Source organism: Phyllobates terribilis, unplaced genomic scaffold (assembly GCF_046119375.1).
Source record: "Phyllobates terribilis strain yellow unplaced genomic scaffold, ASM4611937v1 Scaffold_2__4_contigs__length_985480577, whole genome shotgun sequence".
In the NCBI taxonomy this organism is placed as follows: Eukaryota; Metazoa; Chordata; class Amphibia; order Anura; family Dendrobatidae; genus Phyllobates; species Phyllobates terribilis.
This window is the reverse complement of record NW_027362762.1, coordinates 16,058,354-16,082,966: the sequence shown is the minus strand read 5'-3', so window position 1 is coordinate 16,082,966 and position 24,613 is coordinate 16,058,354. Positions and strand designations below refer to the sequence as shown.

Sequence of the window (24,613 nt, the reverse complement as noted above, 5' to 3'; positions counted from 1 at the left end):
AGATCGAACTCAGTGTTTATTAGATCTGAGACAATACTGTGTGTGTAGCAGTTACCCCTACCCTTCTTCGTTTTTTCTTTTCTATTTTTATTTTGGTGATCATGGTCGTAGTTGGGGAGTCCTGGTATCACCAGCAGAAAAATGACACTCTTACTGGAATATGTATAATCAAAGGCATTGACCCCCACGGCAAAAGCAAAGAACAAATGATTTCTGAACTGTTACAAGATGCTGCAGAGCCCGTCCGACAGCAGAGCCCTGATGAGGGGGCGGCCAGCCAAGGCCCGGATGGCGCTGCTGCCGGGGTCCAACCGGTGATTGCCAGCCATACCCGCAACCAGGGTAGTGTGGACCCCCACCTGCAGATGGCCTTGGAGGAGCTCGCCACAGACAATCATGATGGACGACTGGAGCTGATCCTGAAATTCCAGGAGCGGGCTGAGCGACAAGCCCAAGCTGACCGAGAGGCTGCTGAGCGACAAGCCCAAGCTGACCGAGAGGTTGCTGAGCGACAAGCTGACCGACAACACCAGCTGGAGCTAGCCCGGATTCAGAAGGAGTCGCACTCTACGCAGACCCGTGAGTCCAACAGTGCCAGCTGCTTTAAACCTCGTCCTGAGCACTTCCCTGTGATGGAAAAGGATGGGGACTTGGACACATTTCTGCGAGGCTTTGAAAAGGCCTGCAGGCAGTATCAGCTGCCCATCGACCAATGGGCAAGATATTTGACTCCAGGGCTCCGAGGAAAAGCTTTGGAGGTGTTTGCTTCCCTCCCTCGAGAGCAGGATGGAGACTATGAGGCCGTCAAGCAGGCCCTGATAAAAAAGTACCAGCTGACTCCGGAGGTTTACCGGAAAAAATTCAGAACCCTCCAACGTCGACCACAGGACACCTACCGTGATGTGGTAGACGGGCTCAGAACCAACTTTGAGCAGTGGATCCAAGGACTGTCAGCGACCACCTTTGAGCAGCTAAAGGACCTGATGGTGAAAGACCAGTTCCTGCATCTGTGTCCGACTGAGGTACGGCAGTTCGTGATGGATCGGGAGCCACCTGATGCCAATAAAGCAGCGCAGATCGCAGACACCTACGAGGCCAACCGGAGACCAGAGGTGCGGAAGCCGGTCGTCGCCAGCTGGAAAGGGGGTAAGCCATCAACCACCATCCCTGCCCCTGCCAGCCGACTGTTATGTTCTGCTACCAGAGCTAAGGAAAGAGAGGAAATCTGTCCCTACGATAGAACTCAGCTGAATCCCTACGATGTAACAGGGAACCTGATCCTGCGATCAGACCTGCTAAAGTCCTAAGCTAGTCTGTACGGAGACCTATAGATGTGGGGAAGGAATCCCTACAAGTACTAAGGACTGGGAGGAAAATGGGACACCTCCTAACAGAATTAGTAGCAGACAGACGAACAAACAAAATATATAGAACATAGAGGTCCGTAGACCAAGCAAACTAACAGAGTTAGATACAGAGCACAGGCTAGCAAGAAAGTAGTTATACAATGAAGTCCAGCAAAGCCAGAAGGGCGGAGCAGGATTAAATAGGCCAACAAGGTCATGTGACCAGCAAAGGAAAAAACCTAAGAGCAAGGCTCTAACAGTACCCCCCCTTCTAAGAGGATCCTCCGGATCCCCTAGGACCAGGCTTATCAGGAAATCTCCTGTGAAACGCTCTGATAAGTCTGGACGCGGAAACATCATCTGACCTCACCCAAGAGTTATCCTCGGGTCCGAAACCTTTCCAGGCCACAAGATACTGCAAACTACCTCTATACAGTCTAGAGTTAAGGATGCGAGAAATTTCATATTCCCCGTCCTCCACCACCGGAGGAACAGAGGCAGAGGCGTCACCATCCGACACAACAGCTTTTTTTAACAGAGAGACATGAAATACCGGATTAATTCTCCAGGAGGTAGGAACCTCCAACCTAACAGCAGATTGGTTGACAACCTGAAGCACCTTAAAGGGCCCTACAAACTTGGGACCCAATTTCTTAGAAGGAATCCTCAACCGCAGATTCCTAGAGGACAACCAGACCATGTCACCAACAGCGAACAAAACCTCCTGTCGTTTCCTATCAAAGTAGTCTTTAGATTTTCTGTTGGCCTCCTGAAGATTACCACGCACATCCGTCCAAACTCTCTCCAAATCACCGGAAAAATTCTCCTCCTCAGGCACAGCAGATCCCAACTTGGAGAACGACCCAAACGACGGATGTCTCCCAGAACAACAAAAAAAAGGCGAACAACCAGCAGAAGAAGATGTATGATTGTTCAGAGCAAATTCAGCAACTGGCAGAAACTCAGACCACCCCTCTTGATTGTCTGCCACAAAACAACGCAAGAACTGCTCAACATCCTGGTTTTTCCTTTCTGTCTGGCCATTAGATTCAGGATGATATCCGGACGAGAACGACAGATGAACTCCCAACCTGTCACAAAAGGCACGCCAAAAACAAGCCACGAACTGAGGACCCCTATCAGAAACAATGTCAGTAGGAACGCCATGAAGTCTGACAATTTCCTTGACAAAGGCCTTAGCGAGAGTTTTAGCGCAGGGCAGTTTGACGAAGGGAACCAAGTGACACATCTTGCTAAAACGGTCCACGACCACCCAGATGACAGTAAAACCCTCAGAGGGGGGAAGGTCAGTTATAAAGTCCATAGCCAAATGTGTCCAAGGAGCACTAGGAACCTCCAAAGGACAAAGCAACCCCGCAGCAGGAGTATGTGAGGACTTAGATCTAGCACATATAGTACATTGACGCACCCACTTAATGACTTCCTTCTGCCATCCAGGCCACCAAAAACTGCGACCCACCAGTCTCTTGGTCTCAGAGATTCCGGGATGACCTGCCAACCGAGATTCGTGACACTCAATAAACAAATCTCTCCTAAAGGTCCCAGGCACAAACAACCTCCCATGAGGAGTGTTAGATGGGGCATTCTCCTGTGCTTTAAGAATCTCGTCTTCCAAAACGGAGTCTAAAGCAGCTATCACAACACCTTCTTGTAAAATGTTCTCCTCTTTCTCAGCACCGACTATGGGAGAAAAACTGCGAGACAAGGCATCCGCCTTAACATTCTTAGTACCAGGGATGTAAGTAACGGAGAAATTAAACCGCGAGAAAAACAGTGCCCACCTAGCCTGACGGGCATTCAGGCGCTTGGCAGCATCAAGATATATCAGATTTTTATGATCCGTAAGAACCTGAACGGGAAATTCCGCACCTTCCAAGAAGTGGCGCCAGTGTTCAAATGCGAGTTTAATAGCCAATAATTCCCGATTACCAATATCGTAATTCAGTTCAGTCTCCGAAAATTTTTTTGAAAAAAAAGGCACAGGGATGTAATCCATCCCCGTTATCCTGAGACAATACTGCGCCAACCCCCACAGAGGAAGCATCAACCTCAACCAAAAACGGCTTAGTCACATCAGGCTGCATAAGGATGGGAGCAGAGGTGAACCTCTCCTTGAGATACACAAAAGCTTCAATGGCCTCAGAAGACCACTGAACCGCATCAGCACCTTTCCTGGTGAGATCGGTCAGAGGTTTGACAATACTAGAAAAATTTTTTATGAATTTTCTGTAATAATTGGCGAAACCTAAAAACCTCTGTATCGATTTCAAACCAATAGGCCTAGGCCATTCCTGCACAGCCTGAACCTTAACCGGATCCATTTCAAAACCTTTGCTGGAGATAATGTAGCCCAAAAAACTAATTCTCTGTACAGCGAACTCACATTTCTCCAGCTTAGCAAAAAGCGAATTGTCCATTAATAACTGTAATACCTCACGCACGCTCCGCCAATGAGACTCCAGATCTGGCGAATAAATCAAAATGTCATCCAAATACACAACCACATTTTTACCGATCAAAGGTCTAAGGATGTCATTAATCAGATTCTGAAAAAATGCAGGAGCATTAGTAAGACCAAAAGGCATAACCAGATTCTCAAAATGACCCACAGGAGTGTTAAAAGCAGTCTTCCATTCATCACCCTCCTTCATGCGCAACAGATTGTATGCCCCCTTAAGGTCAATTTTAGAGAACCACTTGGCCCCCATTAACTGGTTAAACAGATCAGGAATCAATGGCAGTGGGTAAGGATTGCGTACCGTAATTTTGTTAATCTCACGAAAATCCAGACAAGGACGTAAACCGCCATCTTTTTTTTTACAAAAAAAATCCAACCGCCACAGGAGACTTAGAGGGCCAAATGTGACCGGCGGCCAAGCTTGTCTGTATGTATTCCTCCAAAGCCCTCCTCTCAGGAATAGTAAGGTTAAATAAACGACTTTTAGGAAGAGTCGCTCCAGGGACAAATTCAATAGAACAATCATAGTCTCTATGGGGAGGCAAAACCTGCGATTCCTTCTCAGAAAAAACTCTCCAAAAATCCTGAATAGGAACAGGCAATTCTCCCCTATCCAAAGCTGCAATACGCCCGTTACAACACTTGTCATAACATTTATGGCTCCAGGATTTAATTTCATTGGTAGACCAATCCAGTACAGGATTGTGAAATTTTAACCAGGGCAATCCAGTACAGGATTGTGAAATTTTAACCAGGGCAATCCCAATATTACTGGAGAAGGCAAGTTATTCAAAACTACCAAATCCAATTTCTCATGGTGAACACCATTAATAGTGAGAGGAAATTCACAGACCTTGAGAGTAATATTCTTCAAAGGGGAACCATCCACAGAAACCACAGCAATGGGGGATGATAAAGGTTCGGGTTTTAAATTGAGTCTTTCCAAGAATCCCCCATCAATAACATTCAGAGTAGACCCACAATCAACAAACACCCGAAATTCCATTAATTTTTCCTGAGCAATCGTGGAAGCAGCTAAAAATACACCCTTGGAATTTAAACAGGCAATACGGGCATGACTGACCATTTTTTTTTCTTTCGTCATACGAAGCTCACAGCCTTTAATCAAATGACCAGATTTTCCGCAATAGAAACACAAGCCTTCAGAAAATCGACGGTCTTTTTCTTGAGAGCGAGGTGCCACCGATCCAATCTCCATCGATTCACCACTGTTAGTACACACATTCTCATAACCAGAAACTGACATAGCAGAGGATTTGCTCTCATTAACCCTTGCACGCAGTCTCCTATCCACCCGTATAGCTAATTGCATAGCCTGTTGCAAATCTTCAGGTGTAGGATAAGCAATTAGCAGGTCTTTAACCCTTTCATTGAGCCCAGCAAGAAATAGACTTTTCAGAGCAGAATCGTTCCACCCTGTTTGAGTAGACCAACGACGGAAATGAGTACAATATTTTTCCACATTACCTGATCCCTGTCTCAAACGTCTTAACTCAGTCTCAGCTGATGCGACACGGTCAGGATCATCATATAATAGTCCCAAAGCAGAAAAAAAACTATCCACTGATCTGAAGCATGTATCACTAGGTTGCAAAGAAAAGGCCCACTCCTGAGGCTCTTTGCGCAAAAGTGACATTATGAACCCTATGCGCTGGGATTCATCCCCAGAGGACTTGGGTCTCAAACGAAAATACAATAAGCAAGCATTTTTAAATGAAAAAAATTCTCGGTGTTCACCAAAAAATAAATCCGGCAAACATACCTTAGGCTCCAAGAAATGTGCTCCAGGACAGTTACTCACATGCTGACGGAGCTCGGCCACCTCCAGAGAGAGTCCCTGCAGGCGATGAGCCAAATCCTGAACCGACACCATGATGGAACAGAAAAATCTTTCCTTAGAGAATTTGCAGGCTGGACTTACTGTTATGTTCTGCTACCAGAGCTAAGGAAAGAGAGGAGATCTGTCCCTACTATAGGACTCAGCTGAATCCCTACGATGTAACAGGGAACCTGATCCTGCGATCAGACCTGCTAAAGTCCTAAGCTAGTCTGTACGGAGACCTATAGATGTGGGGAAGGAATCCCTACAAGTACTAAGGACTGGGAGGAAAATGGGACACCTCCTAACAGAAATAGTAGCAGACAGACAAACAAACAAAATATATAGAACACTGAGGTCCGTAGACCAAGCAAACTAACAGAGTTAGATACAGAGCACAGGCTAGCAAGAAAGTAGTTATACAATGAAGTCCAGCAAAGCCAGAAGGGCGGAGCAGGATTAAATAGGCAACAAGGTCATGTGACCAGCAAAGGAAAAAACCTAAGAGCAAGGTTCTAACACCGACCTTCCGGAGGCCTTTTTCCCATTGCCAAGGCCCTGCCTGCATCCGATACCCCCAGGTGTTATTCCTGCAACCAGACTGGTCATCTCAGCGCCACTTGCCCAGAGAAGCAGAGGAAGAACCCCCCATCCAAGGCCCCAGGGCCTAATGCCTCAGTTCTTTTGGTGGGTGGGCCGGTTGGGAGGGCCTGTGAAAACTTTCGGTCTGTCAGGGTGGGGGACACTCTCACTGTAGGCCTCAAGGACACTGGGGCCAAACGAACCCTCATCCGACCCGAACTGGTGTCCCCTGAAGCGCTTATTCCAGGAAAGACCCTGACTGTCACTGGGATTGGGGGCGTCCGATGCCCCTTGCCCATGGCCCGGGTTTTTATTGATTGGGGTGCGGGGAGTGGGGTGAAGGAAGTGGGAGTATCCAAAAACCTACCTGCAAATGTTTTGTTGGGAACTGATTTGGGGAGGATGCTTGCTTATTATGTCCCTAACACCCCTCCCCGATCTGATACGGTTGGTAAGGTTAATGCTGATAATGTGAATGTCAATGCTTTACCTGATGATGATGATGATGATGATGTTGTTGTATTGGAAGGTGCAGGAGAACTCAGCCATGTCACTCTGCGGGGTGATGTTGCTGAGGATCCCCTAGCAGGAGCAAAGGTCAGTGCCAAGGGTAATGGGGAGAGGCACGAGGACCATGGCGCAGGTGGTGCTGTGCCAGTGACCAGTGTCACAACAGATGGTGACCTGGCTGATAGTCGCTGCCCCATACGTAGCACTGTGCCTGAGGTAATTGAGGATGATGGAGAAGTAGTTCTCATGGCCTCGCAGGCTAATGAGACGGGGTTATTCCCCGGGGAGACGGCCTATATAGCCGCTGTTACCCGCAGTCAGAGTGCCCAGAACGCAAGTAACGCCCTGCCTTCTGGACCCTCCTCGAACAGAGGAATAACTGAATCAGGTATGGACCCAGAGCCGGTCCCAGAGGGTCCCAGTGAGGACGTGGCCTTAACCTCACTTCTGGCTTCCTCCAGCCAGGAGTTTCAGGCAGCTCTGCACTCAGATGCTAGCCTGGAGACGTTAAGGAGCCTCGCGGAGAAACCCACCTCCGAGTCGGATAAGGAGAGGGAATTCTGGGACCAAGGGAGGTTGTACCGGGAGACAGTTCCCTGTACGCCCCAACAGGAGTGGCTGAGGGAAAGACAGCTGGTTGTCCCCTACCAATTCAGGGATGAGTTGTTGCGGATCGCCCATGAAATTCCACTCGCTGGACACTTGGGGGTCAGCAAAACCAAGGCCCGGCTGTCTCATCACTTTTATTGGCCCAAAATGAGGACAGATGTGGTGAACTACTGTCGATCCTGTACCACGTGTCAAAGAGTGGGAAAGTCAGGGCCGGCCCCCAAAGCCCCCCTGATCTCTTTGCCAGTGATAGAGGAGCCTTTCCAGAGGATTGCTGTGGACATTGTGGGACCACTGGCCATACCCAGCAGCTCTGGAAAACGATTCATCCTTACCGTGGTAGACTATGCTACCCGGTATCCGGAGGCAGTAGCCCTGTCCTCAATTAGGGCGGATAAGGTGGCGGATGCCCTCTTGGCCATCTTTTCGCGAGTAGGATTTCCCAGGGAGATGCTTACCGACCAGGGGACTCAGTTCATGTCACGCTTAATGGAGGCCCTATGTAAGAAAATGCAGGTGCAGCATCTGGTATCGAGTGCGTATCACCCACAGACCAATGGTTTGTGTGAGCGATTCAACGGTACCCTCAAACAGATGTTAAAAATGCTCGTTGAGACCCAGGGTCGCGACTGGGAGCGTTACCTCCCACACCTGCTATTTGCTTACAGAGAGGTCCCACAGGCCTCGACGGGGTTTTCCCCCTTTGAGCTCCTGTATGGCAGGCGTGTCCGAGGACCCCTTGGGTTGATAAGGGAATTCTGGGAAGAAGAGCCGAGCTCCCCAGGAGTGTCCATCGTGGAGTATGTCATGCGCTTCCGTGACAAGATGCAGACCTCGACGCAGTTGGTGCATGACAACATGGCGCAAGCCCAGGCTGACCAGAAGCATTGGTACGACCAGAACGCCCGAGAACGGACCTACCAGGTGGGTCAGAAGGTGTGGGTGCTGGTCCCCGTACCAAAGGACAAGCTTCAGGCGGCCTGGGAAGGCCCGTACGTCATTCACCAACAGCTCAACCCGGTCACCTACGTGATCACACTTGACCACGAGCGGGGTAGGTGGAAGACGTTTCACGTTAATATGATGAAGGCTCATCAAGAACGTGGAACCTGCGTCCTACCGGTCTGCAACCTGCCCGAGGATGGGGAGGATGACCCCCTCTTGGACATGCTCGCCCAAGCGAAGGCCAGCGGGTCCCTAGAGGATGTAGAGCTAAGCGACTTGCTATCCGCAGACCAGAGGTCTCAGATGCAAGCAGTGCTGAAACCCTTCCAAGCAGTGTTCACCAACCTGCCTGGCAGGACTGAAGTGGCGGTCCATGAAGTGGACACCGGGAATCATGCCCCACTCCGGCGGACAGCCTATCGAATCTCTGACGAGGTGCAGCATGTCATGCGCCAGGAGGTCGAGGAGATGCTGCAGTTGGGGGTGATTAAGTGGTCCAAGAGCGCGTGGGCCTCACCTGTAGTCCTGGTGCCTAAGAAGGACCGGACCACCCGGTTCTGTGTGGACTACAGGGGGCTCAACGCTATCACCGCCTCTGACGCACAACCAATGCCACGCATTGAGGAGATGCTGGAGCGGTTAGCCAGCGCGAGCTATCTCTCCATTATGGATTTGAGTCGGGGATATTGGCAGATTCCCTTGAGCCCCGGGGCCCAGGAGAAGTCCGCCTTTATCACCCCCTTTGGATTGTATGAATCCACGGTCATGCCCTTCGGCATGGAAAATGCCCTTGCCACGTTCCAGCGAATGGTCAACCACCTGCTCCAGGGACTGGAGAGGTACGCAGTAGCGTACCTGGATGACATTGCCATCTTCAGTCCCACCTGGGAGGATCACCTCGAGCATCTGCAGCAGGTGCTCGGGCGCATTCACCAGGCGGGCTTGACCATCAAGCCGGGAAAGTGCCAGATGGGCATGAACGAGGTCCACTACCTGGGGCACCGGGTAGGTGGGGGTACTCTGAAGCCAGAGCCTGGGAAGGTGGACGCTATCGTGTCCTGGCCCACCCCCAGGACCAAGAAGCAGGTGCAGTCCTTCTTGGGCACCGCAGGGTACTATAGACGCTTTGTGCAGGACTATAGTAGCCTTGCGAAGCCCTTGACAGACCTCACCAGGAAGAGCCTACCCCATTCCGTCAAATGGACGGATGAATGCGAGGTGGCCTTTAGGGCTTTGAAGACTGCCCTGAGCAGCTCTCCTGTACTAAAGGCGGTCGACGGCACACGGCCACTCTTAGTACAGACCGACGCCAGTGAGTTTGGCCTCGGTGCTGTACTCAGCCAGGTCGACTCGGGGAACCAAGAACACCCCGTGTTGTACCTAAGCCGGAAACTGCTGCCGAGGGAAGTGGCCTATTCCACCATAGAGAAGGAGTGCCTGGCCATTGTATGGGCCCTCAACCGCTTACAGCCTTACTTTTACGGGCGCCCCTTCACTGTCGTGACTGACCACAACCCCCTGAGTTGGCTGCACACCATGTCAGGTGCCAACGGAAGGTTGTTACGCTGGAGCCTCACCCTCCAGCAGTACGACTTTACCGTTCAACACCGCCAGGGCAGCGAGCATAGCAATGCCGATGGGTTGTCCCGGCGAGGGGAGCCTCCAGACATACGCTTGGAGGAGTACCAGAAGGTCCTACCTCCATAGCGCAGTCAAAAAGGGGGAGGTGTCAGGCAAAAGGTATTTTTGCCCGAGTTTTTAAAAATGAGAGATGTTTTAAAAAAGGAAAAAAAAAACCCACCCCCTATCTGTTTGTAAGTGAAGACATAGAACTCACTTTTGCTTTTCCCCAAACCAGGAATTTTTATGACCCGCCATAAAACCTCAGTCCAGGGCAAGCGCTGGTACAAACCGGAAAATCCCTCCAAAAAATCCCATTGTTTAATTGTACAAACGTTTTATGCCAATTTTAATCACGCACAGGTCTGACAGAAACATCGGAACCACGTTTTTTGAATGCTCACCTTTTTCCCATTACAATAGTATAACTTGCATAACTGAGGAATGACCGGGAACTGAGATAATGGATTCTGAGATTCTGAGCGTCATAGAGGTTTCATATTTAATATCTATCTTCATGAATATTGGTGACGGTCAAGATGATGTCTCCCTCTTGGATGTGGGACCCCCCCACACCAAGATATGGAATCTGAAGGATTTTTTAGGTCTTCTGCAGCTGGGTGGGCTCGCAAAGCCGAGCCCCCTTGTAAGGTAAATAAGGGGTGTTCCCCAGAGTTTTGGCTGCTTGCTAAAAACCAGATCGGCCATTTTTCAAGCCATTCCAACCAGGGACGCAGACGCATGCACTACACGCTGCGTGAAGGAATCAAGTCTAATTTCCGGGGAGCCGTCCCCCCCACAGAATCTGAGACCATCACCTTGTGAAGCAGGTTTTGCTATTACTTATCCCTTTTATTTTAATAACTGTTTATGCATACATGTAAATTGTCTCCTTTATAATATCTTGTATATATTTTGTAAACACTGCCCCACTTTTGGGAGTAAATCATTATTATTTACCAGTTTCGTTCTTCTTGTCCTATGTCGAGCAAACACGTTCCTCACTTGCTAATTCACGTTACCTACCAGGTACCCGATCCACCTGTTAAGCGATCGGTGGTGGCAGTATACCAGTATTTATGTGATATTGTGGTTTGAGGGTGGCTGGTCGGAGGTATATATACGTTCCTGGAAGGAACTGGTGGTATATATACGTCCTGTCACATCACGTGCCACAATAGTCGACATAAATTAGAGCAGCTGCACCCGTGCTTATCCTCTGTCAATACCGTGTTTGACCAGCAGGATAAGGGGGCGCCAGAGAGCTGCAAGGTCTGACCCAAGAGTGGGTGTTGTTTTCGTGACAAATTGGTGGCAAGCGGTGGGATCATAGGACATTAGTGATCTGGTTTGAGCAATCATTCCTCTCACTAAAAACTTGCACAAAAGTTTTGAAGATCGAACTCAGTGTTTATTAGATCTGAGACAATACTGTATGTGTAGCAGTTACCCCTACCCTTCTTCGCTTTTTCTTTTCTATTCTTATTTTGGTGATCATGGTCGTAGTTGGGGAATCCTGGTATCACCAGCAGAAAAAGGACACTCTTACTGGAATATGTATAACCAAAGGCATTGACCCCCACGGCAAAAGCAAAGAACAAATGATTTCTGAACTGTTACAAGATGCTGCAGAGCCCGTCTGACAGCAGAGCCCTGATGAGGGGGCGGCCAGCCAAGGCCCGGATGGCGCTGCTGCAGGGGTCCAACCTGTGATTGTCAGCCATACCCGCAACCAGGGTAGTGTGGACCCCCACCTGCAGATGGCCTTGGAGGAGCTCGCCACAGACAATCATGATGGACGACTGGAGCTGATCCTGAAATTCCAGGAGCGGGCTGAGCGACAAGCTGACCGAGAGGCTGCTGAGCGACAAGCTGACCGAGAGGCTGCTGAGCGACAAGCTGACCGACAACACCAGCTGGAGCTAGCCCGGATTCAGAAGGAGTCGCCCTCTACGCAGACCCATGAGTCCAACAGTGCCAGCTGCTTTAAACCTCGTCCTGAGCACTTCCCTGTGATGGAAAAGGATGGGGACTTGGACACATTTCTGCGAGGCTTTGAAAAGGCCTGCAGGCATTATCAGCTGCCCATGGACCAATGGGCAAGATATTTGACTCCAGGGCTCCGAGGAAAAGCTTTGGAGGTGTTTGCTTCCCTCCCTCGAGAGCAGGATGGAGACTATGAGGCCGTCAAGCAGGCCCTGATAAAAAAGTACCAGCTGACTCCGGAGGTTTACCGGAAAAAATTCAGAACCCTCCAACGTGGACCACAGGACACCTACCGTGATGTGGTAGACGGGCTCAGAATCAACTTTGAGCAGTGGATCCAAGGACTGTCAGCGACCACCTTTGAGCAGCTAAAGGACCTGATGGTGAAAGACCAGTTCCTGCATCTGTGTCCGACTGAGGTACGGCAGTTCGTGATGGATCGGGAGCCACCTGATGCCAATAAAGCAGCGCAGATCGCCGACACCTACGAGGCCAACCGGAGACCAGAGGTGCGGAAGCCGGTCGTCGCCAGCTGGAAAGGGGGTAAGCCATCAACCACCATCCCTGCCCCTGCCAGCCGACCTTCCGGAGGCCTTTTTCCCGTTGCCAAGGCCCTGCCTGCATCCGATGCCCGCAGGTGTTATTCCTGCAACCAGACTGGTCATCTCAGCGCCACTTGCCCAGAGAAGCAGAGGAAGAACCCCCCATCCAAGGCCCCAGGGCCTAATGCTTCAGTTCTTTTCGTGGGTGGGCCGGTTGGGAGGGCCTGTGAAAACTTTCAGTATGTCAGGGTGGGGAACACTCTCACTGTAGGCCTCAAGGACACTGGGGCCGAACGAACCCTCATTCGACCCGAACTGGTGTCCCCTGAAGCGCTTATTCCAGGAAAGACCCTGACTGTCACTGGGATTGGGGGCGTCCGATGCCCCTTGCCCATGGCCCGGGTTTTTATTGATTGGGGTGCGGGGAGTGGGGTGAAGGAAGTGGGAGTATCCAAAAACCTACCTGCAAATGTTTTGTTGGGAACTGATTTGGGGAGGATGTTTGCTTATTATGTCCCTGACACCCCTCCCCGATCTGATACGGTTGGTAAGGTTAATGCTAATAATGTGAATGTCAATGCATTACATGATGATGGTGATGATGATGATGATGATGATGATGTTGTTGTATTGGAAGGTGCAGGAGAACTCAGCCATGTCACTCTGCGGGGTGATGTTGCTGAGGATCCCCTAGCAGGAGCAAATGTCAGTGCCAAGAGTAATGGGGAGAGGCACGAGGACCATGAAGCAGGTGGTGCTGTGCCAGTGACCAGTGTCACAACAGAAGGTGACCTGGCTGATGGTAGCTGCCGCATACGTAGCACTGTGCCTGAGGTAATGGAGGATGATGGAGAAGTAGTTCTCATGGCCTCTCAGGCTAATGAGACGGTGTTATTCCCCGGGGAGACGGCCTATATAGCCGCTGTTACCCGCAGTCAGAGTGCCCAGAATGCAAGTAACGCCCTGCCTTCTGGACCCTCCTCGGACAGAGGAATAACAGGATCAGGTGTTATGCACACGCCCGGGCTAAGCGGCGTGTGCGTGTGATTGGTAGTGATTCCACTGGACCGTGCCGGAGAGTGAATGCCTGGAGGGGCGTGACTAAGTATTCACCCGATCCGACCAGGGTCGCACGACGGCATACGACGCCAGTGCACCAAGGAGGAACCGAGCAGAGGGACCAGGTGCTACTCCAGGACAGACCCCGGACACGGCTGTTGACCCACACAGGGAAATACAGGAACAGGCTGGTAGGCTGGCACACAGACTGGAGGGTATAGGCAGGCAGGCGGGTATGCAGGCAGGGGGGTAAAGGCAAGCACAGCTAGAGTGCAGACAGGGAGGCACTAGCAGGTAGGAACACAGGCGGGATAGGACCCAGTACACACCGGGACTCAGGAACAATACAGGCAGAGGGTTACAGGCAAGCACAGCTAGAGTGCAGACAAGGCTGAGCAGGGAGGACAGGGCTCTGTTCACACGGAACAGACAGGAAGGGAAAGACAGAGCCAGATACTCACACAGTACTTGCAGAGACAACAAGCAGGAGTTAGGTACGAGTTCAGACTCTGCAGAAAAAGGAAGGGAACGGACATAGAGGCAAAACAGGTAAAGGACAGGAGAGAGTTCAGACTGGAACTGAGTGTACGGAGGAGACCGACACTGCAGAGGGATACAGGAGCGGGTCTGGGAATACGGCCCCCAGAGAGGCGGAACGAACAGGCAAGGAGCGTGTTCAGACAGGACAGACCAGACACAGGAGCGGGTCTAGGAAATCGGCCACTAGAAGGCGAGAGGAACAGGCTAGGAGCGTGTTCAGACAGGACAGACAAGAGAACACAGAAAGGAGTCAGTTCAGACACGGGAGCTGATACCGCAAAGCAGGAGACATACAGGACTCAGTTCAGACACGGGAGCTGATACCGCAAAGCAGGAGACATACAGGACTCAGTTCAGACACGGGAACTGATACAAAAAGCAGGAGACAAGAGACGGGACCTGGCACCTTCAGAGTGCAAGCACACACTGAAGGAAACACTATGCTCAGGCAGGGATAGAAGGGAGCTGCTGAGCTATATACCAAGTGACAGACAGCAATAGGCTGAGGACGCACAAGGGGTGTGACCCACAGCAGGTACAAAAGGCAGGAAGTGATCGGGCGCCGCCCTTAAGCAGCAGAAACAGACACAAACAGACAGCATGGAGGGAAGCCAGAGAGACATTCTGGACAGGAGATCAAGTGCGCCCTCTTGCACAGTGGGAGATGGACCACCATGCAAGGACGCCGCCAGGTATGTTACAGTACCTCCCCCCTTACGCCCCCTCTTCTTCAGGCCTGCCAGAATCTTCCGCAGGGAATTCGAGGGCCAGTCGTTCACTGGGTTGGAGGGGGACAGAGACTTAAGGGTAATCTCTGCTTCGAGGTACATCTTGTCAAGCTCACAGGAAGAAATAGACGGGTTATCAGGTACATAATGAGGAAAAGTCACTGTCTCTTTGTTATCTGGTGGTATCCCGGAGGATTCAGGAAACAACTGGAGGTCCTCCGCCGGGTCAGAAGAGTGCAGAGGCTCAGAGAAAACAACTGCTTCAGAGTACACTAGGTTGGACTCACTGGAGGAAGCAGGCGAGGTATCGGGTACCGAGTATAGGAAAGTCTCTGTCCATTCACCACCAGGTGGCACCCCGAAGGGTTCTGGAGACAGCTGGCGGTCCTCCGCCTGGTCAGAGGGGTGTAGAGACTCACGGGTAACCTCTGCTTCAGAGTACACTAGGTCGGACTCACTGGAGGAAGCAGGCGAGGTATCGGGTACCGAGTATAGGAAAGTCTCTGTCCATTCACCACCAGGTGGCACCCCGAAGGGTTCTGGAGACAGCTGGCGGTCCTCCGCCTGGTCAGAGGGGTGTAGAGACTCACGGGTAACCTCTGCTTCAGAGTACACTAGGTCGGACTCACTGGACGAAGCAAGCGAGGTATCAGATCCAGGATATAGGAAAGTCTCTGTCCATTCACCACCAGGTGGCACCCCGAAGGATTCTGAACACAACTGGAGGTCCTCCGCCTGGTCGGAGGGGTGTAGAGACTCAGGAGTAACCTCTGCTTCGGAGTACACTAGGTTGGACTCACTGGACGAAGCGAGCGAGGTATCAGGTACAGAGTATAAGAGAGTCTCTGTCCTTTCGCTACCAGGTAGCACCCCGAAGGGTTCAGGAGACAACTGGAGATCCTCCGCCTGGTCAGAGGGGTGTAGAGACTCGGAGGTAACTACCACTTTGGGGTACCCATTGTCAGGCTCACAGGACGAAGCGGACAAAGTATTGAGTACCGGGTGTAGAGAAGTCTCTCTCCATTTGTCATCGAGTGGTATCCCGGAGGGTTCAGGAGGCAACAGGGGATCCTCCGCCAGGTAGTAGAGGTGCACAGACTCTGAGGTAACCACAGCTTTGGAGCATCCTTGGACATGCACACCGGTTAAAGAGAAAGAAGCATCTGATGCCGGGTGCAGGAAGTTCTCCTGTGTGGAGTCTGGATGGGCAGAAGTCTCTTCGGCCAGGAGAACTGGTGCACTACCCACGCACATTACCCATTGGGGTTTCTCCGGGATACAGGGAGATGAAGCTTCAGTAGGGACTTCAAGGTTGGGGTCAGGAGGTCTCAGGGAGGACAGACCCTGGCGTGACGGCTTGCCTCTAAGTCTAGCACGTCTGGACTGCCTCTTGAGGTTGAGAGAAGTATTCCGGAAAGCGTAGTCACCCTGTGAGGATTCTGGGTGGGCAGTAGTCTCATTGGGCTGGAGGACTATTGCGCTACCCACACACATTACCCGTCGGGGCTGCTCCGGGATATTGGGAAGTGAAGCTTCAGCAGGGGCTTCAGAGTTAGGGTCCTCGAAGACCATACGAAAGGCCACCAGGAAGGCCTGCAGGTCAAGGATGACAGGATCCCATGCTTCCCATAGGGGGGTGACCCATTTCAAGGCATCACCCGCTAGGTAGTCAATCATAAAGGCCACTTTAGCCCAATCGGAAGGAAAATAGAGAGGGTAGGCCTTAAAGTGTAGCATGCATTGCTCCACAAATGCACGACACTGTCTTGGATCCCCATAGTAACGTGGCGGATCCGCAGGAACGAGAGCTGATAGATCCATCTGGACGGGTGCGTAATTCGCCTGGAACTCAGCTAAAGGGGGAAAAAAAATTATTTATTTATTTTAATGCATGTATTCGCTGGAAAAACTTCTCAAAGAGCGAAGGCCGTGGGGCTCAACGGGAACCATGGCCTGAGCATGCTGTTATGCACACGCCCGGGCTAAGCGGCGTGTGCGTGTGATTGGTAGTGATTCCACTGGACCGTGCCGGAGAGTGAATGCCTGGAGGGGCGTGACTAAGTATTCACCCGATCCGACCAGGGTCGCACGACGGCATACGACGCCAGTGCACCAAGGAGGAACCGAGCAGAGGGACCAGGTGCTACTCCAGGACAGACCCCGGACACGGCTGTTGACCCACACAGGGAAATACAGGAACAGGCTGGTAGGCTGGCACACAGACTGGAGGGTATAGGCAGGCACGACTGGTATGCAGGCAGGCGGGTATGCAGGCAGGGGGGTAAAGGCAAGCACAGCTAGAGTGCAGACAGGGAGGCACTAGCAGGTAGGAACACAGGCGGGATAGGACCCAGTACACACCGGGACCCAGGAACAATACAGGCAGAGGGTTACAGGCAAGCACAGCTAGAGTGCAGACAAGGCTGAGCAGGGAGGACAGGGCTCTGTTCACACGGAACAGACAGGAAGGGAAAGACAGAGCCAGATACTCACACAGTACTTGCAGAGACAACAAGCAGGAGTTAGGTACGAGTTCAGACTCTGCAGAAAAAGGAAGGGAACGGACATAGAGGCAAAACAGGTAAAGGACAGGAGAGAGTTCAGACTGGAACTGAGTGTACGGAGGATACCGACACTGCAGAGGGATACAGGAGCGGGTCTGGGAATACGGCCCCCAGAGAGGCGGAACGAACAGGCAAGGAGCGTGTTCAGACAGGACAGACCAGACACAGGAGCGGGTCTAGGAAATCGGCCACTAGAAGGCGAGAGGAACAGGCTAGGAGCGTGTTCAGACAGGACAGACAAGAGAACACAGAAAGGAGTCAGTTCAGACACGGGAGCTGATACCGCAAAGCAGGAGACATACAGGACTCAGTTCAGACACGGGAGCTGATACCGCAAAGCAGGAGACATACAGGACTCAGTTCAGACACGGGAACTGATACAAAAAGCAGGAGACAAGAGACGGGACCTGGCACCTTCAGAGTGCAAGCACACACTGAAGGAAACACTATGCTCAGGCAGGGATAGAAGGGAGCTGCTGAGCTATATACCAAGTGACAGACAGCAATAGGCTGAGGACGCACAAGGGGTGTGACCCAAAGCAGGTACAAAAGGCAGGAAGTGATCGGGCGCCACCCTTAAGCAGCAGAAACAGACACAAACAGACAGCATGGAGGGAAGCCAGAGAGACATTCTGGACAGGAGATCAAGTGCGCCCTCTTGCACAGTGGGAGATGGACCACCATGCAAGGACGCCGCCAGGTATGTTACATCAGGTATGGACCCAGAGCCGGTCCCAGAGGGTCCTAGTGAGGACGTGGCCTTAACCTCACTTCTGGCTTCCTCCAGCCAGGAGTTTCAGGCAGCTCTGCACTCAGATGCTAGCCTGGAGACGTTAAGGAGCCTCGCTGAGAAGCCCACCTCCGAGTCTGATAAGGAGAGGGTATTCTGGGACCAAGGGAGGTTGTACCGGGAGACAGTTCCCTGTACACCCCAACAGGAGTGGCTGAGGGAAAGACAGCTGGTCGTCCCCTACCAATTCAGGGACGAGTTGTTGCGGATCGCCCATGAAATTCCACTCGCTGTACACTTGGGGGTTAGCAAAACCAAGGCCCGGCTGTCTCATCACTTTTATTGGCCCAAAATGAGGACAGATGTGGTGAACTACTGTCGCTCCTGTACCACGTGTCAAAGAGTGGGAAAGTCAGGGCCGGCCCCCAAAGCCCCCCTGATCTCTTTGCCAGTGATAGAGGAGCCTTTCCAGAGGATTGCTGTGGACATTGTGGGACCACTGGCCATACCCAGCAGCTCTGGAAAACGATTCATCCTTACCGTGGTAGACTATGCTACCCGGTATCCGGAGGCAGTAGCCCTGTCCTCAATTAGGGCGGATAAGGTGGCGGACGCCCTCTTGGCCATCTTTTCGCGAGTAGGATTTCCCAGGGAGATGCTTACCGACCAGGGGACTCAGTTCATGTCACGCTTAATGGAGGCCCTATGTAAGAAAATGCAGGTGCAGCATTTGGTATCGAGTGCGTATCACCCACAGACCAATGGTTTGTGTGAGCGATTCAACGGTACCCTCAAACAGATGTTAAAAATGCTGGTTGAGACCCAGGGTCGCGACTGGGAGCGTTACCTCCCCCACCTGCTATTTGCTTACAGAGAGGTTCCACAGGCCTCGACGGGGTTCTCCCCCTTTGAGCTCCTGTATGGCAGGCGTGTCCGAGGACCCCTTGGGTTGATAAGGGAATTCTGGGAAGAAGAGCCGAGCTCCCCAGGAGTGTCCATCGTGGAGTATGTCATGCGCTTCCGTGACAAGATGCAGACCTTGACGCAGTTGGTGCATGACAACATGGCGCAAGCCCAGGCTGACCAGAAGCATTGGTACGACCAGAACGCCCGAGAACGGACCTACCAGGTGGGTCAGAAGGTGTGGGTGCTGGTCCCCGTACCAAAGGACAAGCTTCAGGCGGCCTGGGAAGGCCCGTACGTCATTCACCAACAGCTCAACCCGGTCACCTGCGTGATCACACTTGACCACGAGCGGGGTAGGCGGAAGGCGTTTCACGTTAATATGATGAAGGCTCATCAAGAACGTGGAACCTGCGTCCTACCGGTCTGCAACCTGCCCGAGGATGGGGAAGATGACCCCCTCTTGGACATGCTCGCCCAAGCGAAGGCCAGCGGGTCCCTAGAGGATGTAGAGCTAAGCGACTTGCTATCCGCAGACCAGAGGTCTCAGATGCAAGCAGTGCTGAAACCCTTCCAAGCAGTGTTCACCAACCTGCCTGGCAGGACTGAAGTGGCGGTCCATGAAGTGGACACCGGGAATCATGCCCCACTCCGGCGGACGGCCTATCGAATCTCCGACGAGGTGCAGCATGTCATGCGCCAGGAGGTCGAGGAGATGCTGCAGTTGGGGGTGATTAAGCGGTCCAAGAGCGCGTGGGCCTCACCTGTAGTCCTGGTGCCTAAGAAGGACTGGACCAACCGGTTCTGTGTGGACTACAGGGGGCTCAACGCTATCACCGCCTCTGACGCACAACCAATGCCACGCATTGAGGAGCTGCTGGAGCGGTTAGCCAGTGCGAGCTATCTCTCCATTATGGATTTGAGTCGGGGATATTGGCAGATTCCCTTGAGCCCCGGGGCCCAGGAGAAGTCCGCCTTTATCACCCCCTTCGGATTGTATGAATCCACGGTCATGCCCTTCGGCATGAAAAATGCCCCTGCCACGTTCCAGCGAATGGTCAACCACCTGCTCCAGGGACTGGAGAGGTACGCAGTAGCGTACCTGGATGACATTGCCATCTTCAGTCCCACCTGGGAGGATCACCTCGAGCATCTGCAGCAGGTGCTCGGGCGCATTCACCAGGCGGGCTTGACCATCAAGCCGGGAAAGTGCCAGATGGGCATGAACGAGGTCCACTACCTGGGGCACCGGGTAGGTGGGGGTACTCTGAAGCCAGAGCCTGGGAAGGTGGACGCTATCGTGTCCTGGCCCACCCCCAGGACCAAGAAGCAGGTGCAGTCCTTCTTGGGCACCGCAGGGTACTATAGACGCTTTGTGCAGGACTATAGTAGCCTTGCGAAGCCCTTGACAGACCTCACCAGGAAGAGCCTACCCCATTCCGTCAAATGGACAGATGAATGCGAGGTGGCCTTTAGGGCTTTGAAGACTGCCCTGAGCAGCTCTCCTGTACTAAAGGCGGTCGACGGCACACGGCCACTCTTAGTACAGACCGACGCCAGTGAATTTGGCCTTGGTGCTGTACTCAGCCAGGTCGACTCGGGGAACCAAGAACACCCCGTGTTGTACCTAAGCCGGAAACTGCTGCCGAGGGAAGTGGCCTATTCCACCATAGAGAAGGAGTCCCTGGCCATAGTATGGGCCCTCAACCGCTTACAGCCTTACTTGTACGGGCGCCCCTTCACTGTCGTGACTGACCACAACCCCCTGAGTTGGCTGCACACCATGTCAGGTGCCAACGGAAGGTTGTTACGCTGGAGCCTCACCCTCCAGCAGTACGACTTTACCGTTCAACACCGCAGGGGCAGCGAGCATGGCAATGCCGATGGGTTGTCCCGGCGAGGGGAGCCTCCAGACATACGCTTGGAGGAGTACCAGAAGGTCCTACCTCCATAGCGCAGTCAAAAAGGGGGAGGTGTCAGGCAAAAGGTATTTTTGCCCGAGTTTTAAAAAATGAGAGATGTTTTAAAAAAGAAAAAAAAACCCACCCCCTATCTGTTTGTAAGTGAAGACATAGAACTCACTTTTGCTTTTCCCCAAACCAGGAATTTTTATGACCCGCCATAAAACCTCAGTCCAGGGCAAGCGCTGGTACAAACCGGAAAATCCCTCCAAAAAAATCCCATTGTTTAATTGTACAAACGTTTTATGCCAATTTTAATCACGCACAGGTCTGACAGAAACATCGGAACCACGTTTTTTGAATGCTTACCTTTTTCCCATTACAATAGTATAACTTGCATAACTGAGGAATGACCGGGAACTGAGATAATGGATTCTGAGCTTCTGAGCGTCATAGAGGTTTCATATTTAATATCTATCTTCATGAATATTGGTGACGGTCCAGATGATGTCTCCCTCTTGGATGTGGGACCCCCCCACACCAAGATATGGAATCTGAAGGATCTTTTAGGTCTTCTGCAGCTGGGTGGGCTCGCAAAGCCGAGCCCCCCTTGTAAGGTAAATAAGGGGTGTTCCCCAGAGTTTTGGCTGCTTACTAAAAAGCAAATCGGCCATTTTCAGGTCATTCTTCTCAGGGACGTCGAACGCACGCACATCACGCGGCGTAAGAAGAATCACCTCTAATTTCCGGGGAGCCGTCCCCCCCACAGAATCTGAGACCATCACCTTGTGAAGCAGGTTTTGCTATTACTTATCCCTTTTATTTTAATAACTGTTTATGCATACATGTAAATTGTCTCCTTTATAATATCTTGTATATATTTTGTAAACACTGCCCCCCTTTTGGGAGTAAATCATTATTATTTACCAGTTTCGTTCTTCTTGTCCTATGTCGAGCAAACACGTTCCTCACTCACTAATTCACGTTACCTACCAGGTACCCGATCCACCTGTTAAGCGATCGGTGGTGGCAGTATACCAGTATTTATGTGATATTGTGGTTTGAGGGTGGCTGGTCGGAGGTATATATACGTTCCTGGAAGGAACTGGTGGTATATATACGTCCTGTCACATCACGTGCCACAATAGTCGACATAAATTAGAGCAGCTGCACCCGTGCTTATCCTCTGTCAATACCGTGTTTGACCAGCAGGATAAGGGGGCGCCAGAGAGCTGCAAGGTCTGACCCAAGAGTGGGTGTTGTTTTCGTGACACCCGGGGCCCAGGAGAAGTCCGCCTTTATCACCCCCTTCGGATTGTATGAATCCACGGTCATGCCCTTCGGCATGAAGAATGCCCCTGCCACGTTCCAGCGAATGGTCAACCACCTGCTCCAGGGACTGGAGAGGTACGCAGTGGCGTACCTGGATGACATTGCCATCTTCAGTCCCACCTGGGAGGATCACCTCGAGCATCTGCAGGAGGGGCTCGGGCGCATTCACCAGGCGGGCTTGACCATCAAGCTGGGAAAGTGCCAGATGGGCATGAACGAGGTCCACTACCTGGGGCACCGGGTAGGTGGGGGTACTCTGAAGCCAGAGCCTGGGAAGGTGGACGCTATCGTGTCCTGGCCCACCCCCAGGACCAAGAAGCAGGTGCAGTCCTTCTTGGGCACCGCAGGGTACTATAGACGCTTTGTGCAGGACTATAGTAGCCTTGCGAAGCCCTTGACAGACCTCACCAGGAAGAGCCTACCCCATTCCGTCAAATGGACGGATGAATGCGAGGTGGCCTTTAGGGCTTTGAAGACTGCCCTGAGCAGCTCTCCTGTACTAAAGGCGGTCGACGGCACACGGCCACTCTTAGTACAGACCGACGCCAGTGAGTTTGGCCTCGGTGCTGTACTCAGCCAGGTCGACTCGGGGAACCAAGAACACCCCGTGTTGTACCTAAGCCGGAAACTGCTGCCGAGGGAAGTGGCCTATTCCACCATAGAGAAGGAGTGCCTGGCCATTGTATGGGCCCTCAACCGCTTACAGCCTTACTTGTACGGGCGCCCCTTCACTGTCGTGACTGACCACAACCCCCTGAGTTGGCTGCACACCATGTCAGGTGCCAACGGAAGGTTGTTACGCTGGAGCCTCACCCTCCAGCAGTACGACTTTACCGTTCAACACCGCAGGGGCAGCGAGCATGGCAATGCCGATGGGTTGTCCCGGCGAGGGGAGCCTCCAGACATACGCTTGGAGGAGTACCAGAAGGTCCTACCTCCATAGCGCAGTCAAAAAGGGGGAGGTGTCAGGCAAAAGGTATTTTTGCCCGAGTTTTAAAAAATGAGAGATGTTTTAAAAAAGAAAAAAAAACCCACCCCCTATCTGTTTGTAAGTGAAGACATAGAACTCACTTTTGCTTTTCCCCAAACCAGGAATTTTTATGACCCGCCATAAAACCTCAGTCCAGGGCAAGCGCTGGTACAAACCGGAAAATCCCTCCAAAAAATCCCATTGTTTAATTGAACAAACGTTTTATGCCAATTTTAATCACGCACAGGTCTGACAGAAACATCGGAACCACGTTTTTTGAATGCTTACCTTTTTCCCATTACAATAGTATCACTTGCATAACTGAGGAATGACCGGGAACTGAGATAATGGATTCTGAGCTTCTGAGCGTCATAGAGGTTTCATATTTAATATCTATCTTCATGTATATTGGTGACGGTCAAGATGATGTCTCCCTCTTGGATGTGGGACCCCCCCACACCAAGATATGGAATCTGAAGGATCTTTTAGGTCTTCTGCAGCTGGGTGGGCTCGCAAAGCCGAGCCCCCCTTGTAAGGTAAATAAGGGGTGTTCCCCAGAGTTTTGGCTGCTTACTAAAAAGCAAATCGGCCATTTTCAGGTCATTCTTCTCAGGGACGTCGAACGCACGCACATCACGCGGAGTAAGAAGAATCACCTCTAATTTCCGGGGAGCCGTCCCTCCCACAGAATCTGAGACCATCACCTTGTGAAGCAGGTTTTGCTATTACTTATCCCTTTTATTTTAATAACTGTTGATGCATACATGTAAATTGTCTCCTTTATAATATCTTGTATATATTTTGTAAACACTGCCCCCCTTTTGGGAGTAAATCATTATTATTTACCAGTTTCGTTCTTCTTGTCCTATGTCGAGCAAACACGTTCCTCACCCGCTAATTCACGTTACCTACCAGGTACCCGATCCACCTGTTAAGCGATCGGTGGTGGCAGTATACCAGTATTTATGTGATATTGTGGTTTGAGGGTGGCTGGTCAGAGGTATATATACGTTCCTGGAAGGAACTGGTGGTATATATACGTCCTGTCACATCACGTGCCGCAATAGTCGACATAAATGAGAGCAGCGGCACCCGTGCTTATCCTCTGTCAATACCGTGTTTGACCAGCAGGATAAGGGGGCGCCAGAGAGCTGCAAGGTCTGACCCAAGAGTGGGTGTTGTTATCGTGACAATTACATACAGAGGGATCTGTTATATAGAGACATTACACACAGAGGGATCTATTCTATAGAGTCATTACACACAGAGGGATCTATTATATAGAGTCATTACACACAGAGGGATCTATTCTATAGAGTCATTACACGCAGAGGGATCTATTATATAGCATCATTACACACAGAGGGATCTATTATATAGAGTCATTACACACAGAGGGATCTATTATATAGAGTTATTACACGCAG

At 51.6% G+C, this 24,613-nt stretch overlaps 1 pseudogene; it reads left to right on the top strand.

Annotated features, from left to right (window-relative positions):
• Positions 1-101: 101 nt before the first annotated feature.
• On the top strand, positions 102-24,376 carry LOC141243537 (uncharacterized; annotated as a pseudogene).
• The last annotated feature ends 237 nt before the right edge of the window (positions 24,377-24,613 follow it).